The sequence below is a fragment of the Scyliorhinus canicula genome, chromosome 17, assembly GCF_902713615.1.
Source record: "Scyliorhinus canicula chromosome 17, sScyCan1.1, whole genome shotgun sequence".
In the NCBI taxonomy this organism is placed as follows: domain Eukaryota; kingdom Metazoa; phylum Chordata; class Chondrichthyes; order Carcharhiniformes; family Scyliorhinidae; genus Scyliorhinus; species Scyliorhinus canicula.
The window spans coordinates 58,803,023-58,814,686 of NC_052162.1; the positions used below are offsets into that span (position 1 = coordinate 58,803,023).

The 11,664-nt window shown below is 48.6% G+C and overlaps 1 long non-coding RNA gene across 1 annotated transcript; it reads left to right on the plus strand.

Annotated features, from left to right (window-relative positions):
- Positions 1-7,736: 7,736 nt before the first annotated feature.
- Positions 7,737-11,190, plus strand: LOC119951723. Its single transcript, XR_005457668.1, has 2 exons — positions 7,737-7,879; positions 10,911-11,190. It is a non-coding gene; the product is annotated as an uncharacterized LOC119951723 (long non-coding RNA).
- The last annotated feature ends 474 nt before the right edge of the window (positions 11,191-11,664 follow it).

Below are 11,664 nucleotides of genomic sequence, written 5' to 3' on the forward strand. Positions count from 1 at the left end.
CATCTACGTCTCGTCTGAAAACAAGTAGAATGATGACAATTTTCAGACATATAATTACTCCTCTGCACAATGCAAACTTTAATCAGACACATTACATTGTGAGCATTCATCTTCAATTCTAACCTCATGGAATTTAACAGGGTGGTGACTCCACGGTGAATTCTTTGTCAGAACAAGGAGACCGTAATGATTTTATGATACCTGTGCATTGACGTTTGAGCGTAGCGTGACAGATTATTTATTTTTATTTAATATTAAGCAAAGTTAGATCTGCCTGCTGACTTGATGGATAAATGTATTGTAAGGTGTAGTCCCAAGCCACACAATCTAGACCTAGATTTAGTTTCTGGTCTGTGCTGAGTCAGATGAACTCAGTTGGGGTTGGAGCTGAGATGTTACAATGAGGCTCAATGCATCTACGATAAACACAGGAGAATAAAGAATCCATCTTCATTCCTGGTTACTATTCAGTAGCTCTGCTGGAAAGTGTGCATTTGTCGGTAGGTATCAGTTGTGTAAATGATTGGCTCCTGCTGTGATATTTAACTGTGTCGTTGCAAAGCCTGCTGACAATCATTGTCCTTCAGCTGTTTAGGCCTTAATCTCTTGAATTCCTTCCCTATAGATGATGCTGGGCTTCTTGAGTGTTATTGGAGCTGCTTTCATCCAGGCAAGTGGACAGTATTAAATCACACTCCTGACTTGTGCCTTGAGGACAGGTTTTGGGGAGTCAGGAGGTGAGTTATTCTCTACAGAATTCCCAGCCTTTTACCAGCTCTTGTGTCCACGGTATTAATATAGCTAGCACAGTTCAGCTTCTGGCCAATGGTAACCCCAGGATATTGATAGTGGAGGATTCACCAATATAATTCCATTGAATATCAATGGGAGATGATTAGACTCTCTCTTATTGGAGATTATCACTGCCTGGCTTTAGTGTGGTGTGAATTTTATTGCCATTTATCAGTCCAAGCCTGATTTGTCCAGTTATGGCTGTATATGGACTGCCTCAGTGTCTGGCTATTCAGGTGATCTGCAAACAATTGAGAGGTCTGAAAAAGCAAGTCCAAGATGCTTGGTCATTTTAAATATCCCACTGTATACTGGAATAAATGTTACGCATGTGGTCAAAGTGGGTAATGCTTTTAAAAATAGATCCAAGACAGCTGCCTAAATGAGTATGTTACCAGTCCAACAAAGGAAACGTTAGTTCCAGAAAATGAAGTAATATAAATAATGAGGGAATAAGCACGGGAAATTGTGATTATAACATAGTTGGATTCAATGCAAAGGTTTTCCACTCCTGGCTTTTTTTGGGGGATGGGGGGGGGGGGGGGGGGGGGGGGGGGAGGGGGTAGGAGAGCGGAGCGGGAGGGCAGCAGATGGGGCATACCCCAGGAGTCCCAAAATGTCTTTTACTTCAGTGGGATTTCCCCAATAAATTGTCACATCCAATCAAGCGTTCACACACACACAGAAGTAAGTTCCAAATTGCGAGCTTAGGTTAAATTGTTTAAGAATCCAAAAAAACGTCAGTGGTGTATAGATCCAGCAGATTGCTATCTTGGATGGTTTAAGAATGGACTCAATGGTCCTTCTGAATTCTGCACAAGATGATTTAGAGATGTTGACAGACAATTTCTGTCTTATCTTCTGAAGTCCGTAGCTGCTGAGTTGATATTTTCAATGCTATCTGTCAGAAAACAGGCAGGGGATAAGCTTGCAGGTTGGCTGAAGAGTGAAAGTACTTTCTGCTCTCAATGTGATTGAGCCCAGAAAGAAGCAGTTTCTTAAAACACAAAAGAGGGTAGCTTGCTCTTCACATTAAGCCCTCTCACAAACTAGCCAGTTACCCAAACATGGTCATAGTGGGCTGGTTCCAGGTCCTTGTTCAAAAATTCTCGGATTGTATGGCCATAGAGTACCTTTATCAGCCAGGATCCATTGGCCAATGTGATTGAATCTAATGGCTTGGTCCAGAACCAGCTGAATACACAAGTGATACTTTGTAAATGGTTCAGAAGATGGGTCATTCACACTTGTCTTGGTTTTTTGTCTCTGGGCTGATGCCATTGTAATTTGTAGGGTACAACCATGTAAATATTTGGCCATCTTACTAGCTACAGTTGAAGTCACTTAAAATGCTATTGTTCATCCTTTTTAAACATATTATTTTGTTTCAGCCCACTCAATAAAGTAATTTTCAATATAAAATGCGATTTAATAATAACGATATGGCAACGATGTTAAATATTTTTCATTCATTTTTACAAATTATGGTGCAAATTCCATAGTATGTGGCAGTTGTTCCAGTGAAGGCTATAAATCAATTGTTAAAGGTAATTATAGGAAAGGGACTGGTTCCAAGAACATGAGCAGAACTCCACATACATGAATCAGGATTTTTACTGCCATGCAATCAGGCTATTGCAGGAATTAAATAGAAGATAGCAAGGACTCTAGTTACATCTTTATAGTCCTCTTTAAATATCCAAATTGTTACACGGGACAAGAACGACAACTTATATTTATATAACAGTCTTACCATTAGGGGCTACTTTCAGCCTGTGTTCAGCCGGTGTAAAATTCGGCGAGAATTGAGAAACGCAATTCTTATGGGCGAGATCGCATTTTCCCATTTTCCAGGCCCCTTGCTCATGCAATAGCAAGAAATCCATCATAGGAATGTCAATAACCTCATTTAGATGCATTAGCATCTTATTATTGAGCCTCCTGTCAGGACTTCCTCCTTCTCTGAATAATCATTGGACGTCGCCGTGATGTCATGCCGGCACTCTTTACAACAGCTCAGTGAAAACAGGAACCTGTCGACCTCACCTCTAAAGTGGATATCTGAGGTGAGTGCTCAGGGCACCATTACCCTTCAGGGTGCGAAATGTAGAGGAGGCAATGGAGAGGATGTGGAGGGGACACATATACTTGCAACCCCGGGTCCAGTGCAGTTCAGTCTCGGCATCTCAGAGGCTGGGGTCGCCCATCATTTCTGTCAGCCTTTAAGTTTAAAGGGGTCTGGCAGCTGGTTTGCAGATGTTGCTTGTTACAATGAGGTACATGCATCAACGTATGGGCTGCTTGAGCAGACGATTGGACTGCTCAAGGTGTGGATCTCGTGCCTGGACCAGTCGGGGAGCCCATCTCGAGGGTGGGTGATCTGCTGTACTCTACACAACCTAGCGCAGCAGCAGGGCGAGCAGCTGGACCAGGAGGAGATGGAGCAGCGTCACATCTCCTTGGATGAGGAAGATGTTGAGGAGGGCAGGGAGAGACAATCTGCGGAGGAGGAGGAAGGATCTCAGGTGATGGTTCGGGCCCACATGTGGTGCAGGGCAAGGATGACCTCACAGCCTCTCCATTTGTTGAGAATCAGGCCTAAGTTGTGAAGACCTCTCCCACCATGGGGTCTGACATCTGCTCACTACTGTGGTGCCAGTGGGTGGTCATCATGATGGTGACTACATTGATGGCTGGACACTTAAGTGATTGGCCGGAAGCTGCAGGAGAATGATGACTTGCAGTGAGGACTGAGTGATGACCCTCACATCGTCAACAAAATGTCTGACTCCTGCCTGACAGGAAGCTGAATGCGATCTGCACTGAACGGGCTTTTCATGGAACCCAGAAAGGCCGAATTACACAATGCAGCTGCTATTGCCTCCTACGAGGTCAAAAGTCCTGTGGCGTGATTCCCCGAAATGGGGACAAACAGCCGACGCCAGAGTGAAACCCGGAGTGTTTCACTCCGGCGTCGGAGGCCGCTCCTCGCCCCCTATTCTCCCCGCCCCCGGGGGGCTAGGAGCAGCGGTGCGTGAATCTCGGGCGCTGGGCCTTGATGCTTGCGTCAAAGCGGCGTGCCAATAATGACACGGCCGGCGGCGTCTAAGTGACGTCAGCCGCGCATGCGCAGGTTGGCCGGCGCCAACCCGCGCATGCGCGGTTGCCGTCTTCCCCTCCGCTGCCCCGCAAGACATGGCGGCTTGATCTTGTGGGACGGCGGCGGACCAGACATCTCATGAGCATGCCCGTGGTGCTCGATCCTCCCTCCGCCCCCCACAGGCCCCACATTTACCGGTCGCGCTCTGATCAAGCTGGCAGCAACCAGGGGCGAAATTCTCCGCGGACCGTCGTGACGCCGATTTCCGGCGAGCAAAAGTGGTGCAGATGACTCCGGCGTCGGGGCTTTCTTTTAGGCCGCTAATCTCCGTTCCCGGAGGGGCCAGCATCGGACCGATGCGATACACGTCATTTTAATGCACTGCAGAAGTGGCGCGTTGAGAAAGAGAAGGGGGGGAGAGGAGGAGGGGGGGGAGAGGAGGAGGAGGGGAGGGGAGAGGAGGAGGAAGGGGGGGAGAGGAGGAGGAAGAGGGGGAGAGGAGGAGGAAGGGGGAGAGGAGGAGGAGGGGGGAGAGGAGGAGGAAGGGGGGGAGAGGAGGAGGAAGGGGGGGAGAGGAGGAGGAAGGGGGGGAGAGGAGGTGGAAGGAAGGGGAGAGGAGGAGGAAGGAAGGGGGGAGAGGAGGAGGAAGGAAGGGGGGGAGAGGAGGAGGAAGGAATGGGGGGAGGAGGAGGAAGGAAGGGGGGGAGAGGAGGAGGAAGGAAGGGGGGAGAGGAGGAGGAAGGAATGGGGGAGAGGAGGAGGAAGGAAGGGGGGAGAGGAGGAGGAAGGAAGGGGGAGGGAGAGGAGGAGGAAGGAAGGGGGGAGAGGAGGAAGGAAGGGGGGAGAGGAGGAGGAAGGAAGGGGGGGAGGAAGGAGGGGGGAGGAGGAAGGGAGGGGGGAGGAGGAAGGATGGGGGGAGGAGGAAGGAAGGGGGGAGGAGGAAGGAAGGGGGGAGGAGGAAGAAGGAAGGGGGAGGAGGAAGGAAGGGGGGAGGAAGAAGGAAGGGGGGAGGAGGAAGGAAGGGGGGAGGAGGAAAGAAGGGGGGAGGAGGAAGGAAGGGGGAGGAGGAAGGAAGGGGGAGGAGGAAGGAAGGGGGCGAGGAGGAAGGAAGGGGGGAGGAGGAAGGAAGGGGGAGGAGGAAGGAAGGGGAGGGAGGAGGAAGGAGGGGGGAGGAGGAAGGAAGGGGGAGGAGGAAGGAAGGGGGGGGGGAGGAGGAAGGAAGGGGAGGAGGAAGGAAGGGGGGAGGAGGAAGGAAGGGGGGGAGGAGGAAGGAAGTGGGGGGGAGGAGGCAGGAAGGGGGGGAGGAGGAAGGAAGGGGGAGGAGGAAGGAAGGGGGGAGGAAGAAGGAGGTGGGGAGGAGGAAGGAAGGGGGGAGGAGGAAGGAAGGGGGGAGGAGGAAGGAAGGGGGGGGAGGAGGAGAGAGGTGGGGTGCGTGGGTACCAGCGTGGGGAGGGGCTGTGGGTACCGGCCTTCAGAGGGAGGAGGAGGTGTTTGGGTACCGGCCTTCAGAGGGAGGGGGGGGGGGGTGTGGGTACCGGCCTTCAGAGGGAGGGAGGGGGGTGTGGGTACCGGACTTGAGAGGGAGGGGGGTGTGGATCCCGGCCTTCAGAGGGAGGGGGGGGTGTGGGTACCGGCCTTCAGAGGGAGGGGGGTGTGGGTACCGGCCTTCAGAGGGAGTGGGGTGTGGGTGAGGGGGAGGGGGCTGAGGGGGAGGGGGGTGTGGGTGAGGGGGAGGGGGGTGTGGGTGGTGGTGAGGGGGGTAGGGGTGGTGAGGAGGGGGGGTAGGGGTGGGGAGGAGGGGCGGGGTAGGGGTGGTGGGGTGGGGGCAGCGGCGTGCAGAGGGGGGGAACCCCCCCCAACGCCGGGATCCCCCCCCCAACGCCGGGACACCCCAACGCCGGGACCCCCCCCCAACGCCGGGACTCCCCCCCCCCCAACGCTGGGACACTCTCTCTCCCCCTCCCCCAAACGCCGGTACTCTCCCCCCACCACCCCACAAACGCCGGTACTGTCCTACGTGACCCGTGGCCACGTCGGCGGGACTTCGGCCTGTCCGGGCCGGAGATTTGGTGAAACTAAAAATATAATGAAATCCCGCCGGCGCCAGCTGTTCTCAGAGGCTGCCGGCGGGATTTGCACAACGCCGGTTTTTGGCCGGTCGGAGATTTAAAAACCCGGCAGGAGCGGGAATAACGCCGCCGGCCGATCCTCCTACCCCGCGTGGGGTCGGAGAATTTCGCCCCAGGTGTTGTTGGCGCCGCGTGAACCGGTTGAGTTCGGCAGGCTGCTCGGCCCATCCAGGCCGGAGAATCGCCGGTCACTGTGAGAAACGGCGACCGGCGATTCTCCGAGCGGCCTGTCGCAAAACGCGACACGCCATTTTGGGGGGGTGGGAGAATTGCGGGGGGTGCCAGGGCGGAGTGTCGTGATTCGCCCGGCCCTCCCGCGATTCTCCCCCCCTGGTGTGGGGTGCGGAGAATCGCGCCCCTGGTGTTTTTCTCCACCTACGGACGAGGTGGAAAAACCCTCTACACGTTTTCAGCCCTTGGCATCCTCATCACTAAAGAATAGTGTCAGACATGAGAGGCCTGAGCATTGATATAGTTGAAGGTGAACCTTCCATGGATGGATGTTTGTGGGGGATGTTGGGACCCTGCGCCAGGAGCAGCTTTACTGCGTCACTAGTGTGGGAGGTGGGGAGATATGGCCCTGCCATTCCCACACTCCACAGGAATGAAGTGACGAGCATGCGCAGGGGTTTATGGAGCATGGCACAATGGCATGACATCATGGAGGATCTGTATGGGTGAACAAGGGGATTGTTAGTACAAGTGCTGTATTAAAATGGTGACTTATCTCCACTAGTCCCGAGATTCAATTGTGCCCACTAGGTGCCTATAGTTTCTTACTCTTCCTCCCCCTCCCGCTATGTCAAGCTGTATCCCCTGGATCCACTGTTAAGGTTGAGGCGGTCTGCTAACTTCCACGCCTTGTTTCCAGGGATGTGCTCAGTGGGTGTCCCCTGGGGGGCCTGGACCTTGAGGGTCCCGGCCTGCTGTCGGGCAGCACGGGTATTGCAGTGCTACTCTCCTTGGTGTGCGGGGCTAGAGGTGTGTCGCTCACAGGGAGGCGGGTGTCAGATGGGCTGGACACTCCCAGGGCCTGCTGGGTAGAAGACACCAGGCAATGTTTCTGCCGATCCTCTTCCTCTAGGTGCCTGGGGGCCCCTGAGCTTCTCAATGGGCTACAGAGGCAGCTGGAGTTAGATCCAGAAGCCCGGCTGTCCTCTGGCGCAGACACTTGTGGATTCCCACTCGTCCCTGCACCATGCAGTTGAAGCCTTGCGCCACTCAGCTTATGTCCTCATCCATTTAGATCATACCCTCAGCCATGGAGTGGACATCCTCCACCAGGAGTGCACATCCTGCACCAAGGTCTCCACTGTGGACGCCACCTTCGCAGTGCAGGCCTCATTGCATAGGAGTGATGCAGCATCTCCTCAAACAGAAGGTTTTATCAATTTATGTCATACAGTAGTAAAATGACTTAAAGTGCAAAGAAGATAAACACAACTCGAGTTGTAACTGAGGTCAGAGGAAATGGCTGAAAGCAGGGTGAGAAAGATATTTTTTTGAAGTCAGGAGGGAGATAAATAAATTAAGTTGTGCCTTTTTTGGTAGTGGCTACAATGGGCATGATAAAGTGCACAGAGACTGTCATACTTCATGGGAGAATGCTATTACTTTTAATTGCATATCTAGTTTGACCTTGAACTTTTGTAGCTTTTCTCATGTTGATATCGATACTGTTTCACAGGTTTGTAGTGTGTATGTTATCTCTTCACGATCAGATGCATAAATAAAAGAGATCCAAAGAATGGGATTGAGATGGCTGAACACCTTATTGGAACCATAAGGGGAGCAGATTGCAAAGGAGTCTGGAACAAAACGATCAAAGGTCATGAACAAGGGATTACAAAATTGAATGGTAGAATTTACTGCATCCTTTTCTAGTTTTCCTGACTCAGCTTACAGTGGGGTCAAAGGGTCAGGTGTATGAAGGGGAATTTTTTAATTCAGGGTATGAATTCTGAATTCATTGTTTGGGACCCAATAAAGACAGACATGGACAGGGGATATGGGTGAGTAGGTCTTCGCACGGGACAAGATATGGGCAGTGGACAGATTAGAGTCATGTAGAATGGAGAGTTTAGCAGGCTAACAATGAAAGTGTTGGGCTGTTGAGCCTGTAAGTAACAAGAAGAGATAAGGGCATCAGTGACAGTACAGGTGAGGTAAAGTCAGAGGCAAGGGGGAAATATGAAAGTCTTTGGAGATGACAATCTAATGTTAGGGCTTGTGAAACAGTTATAATCCAGCAGCAAACAAAACAATGTATCCTCTAAGATCAACCACGATAATTGCCAATAATTTTGCTCTCATATTATTGCAAGATAAAAAGTGGCCAGGTAGTCCTCTCGAGAAGCTGCACCCTGAATGTCAGAACACAGAGATTGCTTTGAAGCACTTTCCCTAGTCCACCTGACTGTTGTGAATCGGTATTTGAAATTTGCTTGTGTTTGGAGTATTATTTTCTTGTTGTGCTTTATAACCAGGGGCTGGTTTAGCACAGGGCTAAATCGCTGGCTTTGAAAGCAGACCAAGGCAGGCCAGCAGCACGGTTCAATTCCCATACCAGCCTCCCCGAACAGGCTAGAGGCTTTTCACAGTAACTTCATTTGAAGCCTACTTGTGACAATAAGCAATTTTCATTTCATTTCATTATTCTTTCATGTTTTCTTCAACCAAAGATTTTACAAGTTTTCCATAGGATTCGGCATTGCAAATGCAAGTGCGGTGGAAGGAATTTTCCTCAGGTAAGTAAGTTAATGACTTTGAAAATATGGTGGGAAGATTTTCTAATGCCACCTGGTTCTCAGGAAATCATAAGAGCATTCAAAAAGAATCCAGCAGATGAAATCTTCCCAGTCCATTTCAGATGGCGTTATCACGGTTAACAGAGAAAATCTCTCCAGCGGATGCAGTTCATTTCAGGTTAATTCCATATCAAGATTTATACCAGGTCAGGATTAATGGAATGATTCACTACTTGTTCTATCTTAAACCACTTAATCTGTAAATGTTCCTGAAAAAAAAACACAGAGCAATATTCAGAGCCTTCTATAATTTTACCTTACAAGTAAAAAATGTGATTATCTGAATGTAAAACCTGCCAAGGAGATAGATGGAAAGCCATTAATTTTTATCAGAGATACAACTAACTAGAGGCCTCAGGGAAATATTTCCTTTCTGAATATTACTCTACATTACAGAAGTTACCAGATTAAAATTGGCGCATGCCAAAGGATCTACCAATTAAGGAAACTATTTTGTAATCAACTAGTACTAATATAAGAAAAGGAAGGGAGTGAGAACACAATGTTCTGATTTGTATGAGCTTCAGTGAGCTGGGAGAGTGAAATGAAATGAAATGAAATGAAAATTGCTTATTGTCACGAGTAGGCTTCAATGAAGTTACTGTGGACAGCAAAGGTTTACATGTTGCCTGTTTCCACATAGTTCCCGTTATCTCTATAGTACAACCTATGAATTGTGCGCTCTAGCATTCTGCTGCTGCTACCTAAACAGAAAAAATGGTTGAGCAATAATGCATGGGACCTGCTCATTGAAAACAATGAAACATGTGAATGTTATGCCTTCTATGTGAACAGTTGTGTAGGTTAGGTGGGGTTACGAGGGTAGGGCGGATGAGTGGGCCAAGGTAGGGTGCTCTTTCAGAGGGTGGGTGCAGGCACGATGGGTCAAATGGCTTACTTCTGCACTGTAGCAATTCTATGATTCTAGTTTATGTATGGGAATCAAATCTGATATCAGCTGGAATCAATGGATTGGAAACAAACTAAAATGGTGTGCCGATCTCAGGGCTGTCATGTTCAAAACCTCACATGCAGTCAAATATTTCATCACTTCTGAATAGTGGACATCGTAAATATTTACATTAAACCATCTAATCACTAATTTTTAATTTTTTATGATGTTTTGGTTACAAATATCTAGTTACGTTTTAGAATATAACATTTTGTTTCGGGAAGATAATCTTTAGGTTGGAGGTTATCGTATTAAATGCAAGATAATTAGAATGCTTAGTTAGAAAATTGGTATGTAGCTCAGCTGAATACAACTAAACAAGCCTGGGTATTCTTGTATTTAAAAACCAATCTGTGTTTATCCTACAATGTCAGGGTTGATGGTGAAAAATAAACCTGAAACAATGAGCGACCCATCTCTGAATGCCTTTGTAGACCAAGAGTCTAGAGCGAGGGCAATACATTCAGTAGAAAATTGCATGTGTTACAGAATCAAAGAGTTGTGTTGAATCTATAATTATTTTTTTACATTTCTATTTGAGATCATCCCAAAGCATTCCATGTCATCATGTGGGACTGGAAGCTTTTTTTGTTTAATTTATCTGTCTGTGTGTTTGCTGGCAAGAGCAAGCAGTTCAGTTTGGGGAACAGGCAGAGGCAGTTGAAGCTTTGTTGTGGTGTTGGCTATTACTCACTATATTGAGAGAGCCTAGAGAGAGAGATAGTCAGTTAAACTTTCCCTTTAAGCATAGAAAATACTAACTTTATTGTTCACCATGTGGCATGCAGGTAGCGTCATAATCAATTTGGATTCTCTTTTTTAAAAATAAATTTAGAGTACCCAATTATTTTCTTTTTCCAATCAAGGGGCAATTTAGCATGGCCAATCTAACCACCACATCTTTGGGTTGTGGGGGGTGAAACCCATGCAGACACGGGGAGAATGTGCAAACTCCACATGAACAGTGACCCAGGGCCGGGATTCTAACCCGGGTCCTCAGCGGCTAGTACCAGTGCTAACAACTGCGCCACCGTGCTGTCCTCAATTTGGATTTTTTTTTGAGGGAACAGCGGCTGAAAGATTTACTCTAGCTTTCAGGTCATAGATGAAACCTTTATTTGTCCTCACAGAACCTTGTGGCAGAAAGCAGTAAACAGAGTAAGACTGGAAAGCTGTGGAAAGGCGATTGGACATCTGCTGGCAACCCAAGCAAGGAGCTGAGACGTCCACAGCTGTGAGGTCCATAAGGAAATGTGGAAAGTCGCGTGGCCAAAAAGCTAATGGAAGAAACTCCATAAAATCTTACCTTGGAGAATAACTGGAACACTGAAGAGAATCAGAGTGACTTCTGGGGTGCTGTGGCATTCCTTTAGGTTAGTCCCAAGAAAAGTGAATAAATCTTCAAGGTTGTTGTAATGTATATCAAAATTTTTGGGATGAAGTAAAAATTAAAACTGAGTCCATAATATATATACAATAGTTGTAAGCTATGTGTTAAATTAATAGTGCTTACTTAGTTTGATTCCTTTTGTACGCAATAAAGTTTGTTTTGTTTAAAGAAACAGGAAATCTTGTGCTGTAGTTTGGTCAGTCAGTTGCTGGGTGTTTGGACATCCACTTTAAATGTCAACACTTTAAATGCCTAACAGGATCATAACACTTTGAAATATCCAAAATTCTAATTGAATCCAATGTTGGAGAAAGATAGTGGGCGCGATTCTCCGCAAATACGGAGAGTCGTAAAGGCTGCCGTGAAACTGGCCGTGTTTCACGGCAGCCTCCGCGCTCCCTCCCGGGACCCGATTCTCCCCCCCTGGGCGGGGCTAGCAGCGCAGCCCCGTGAAGCACGGCATCGCGGGCTTAGCGACCGTCGCTAAGCCCGTG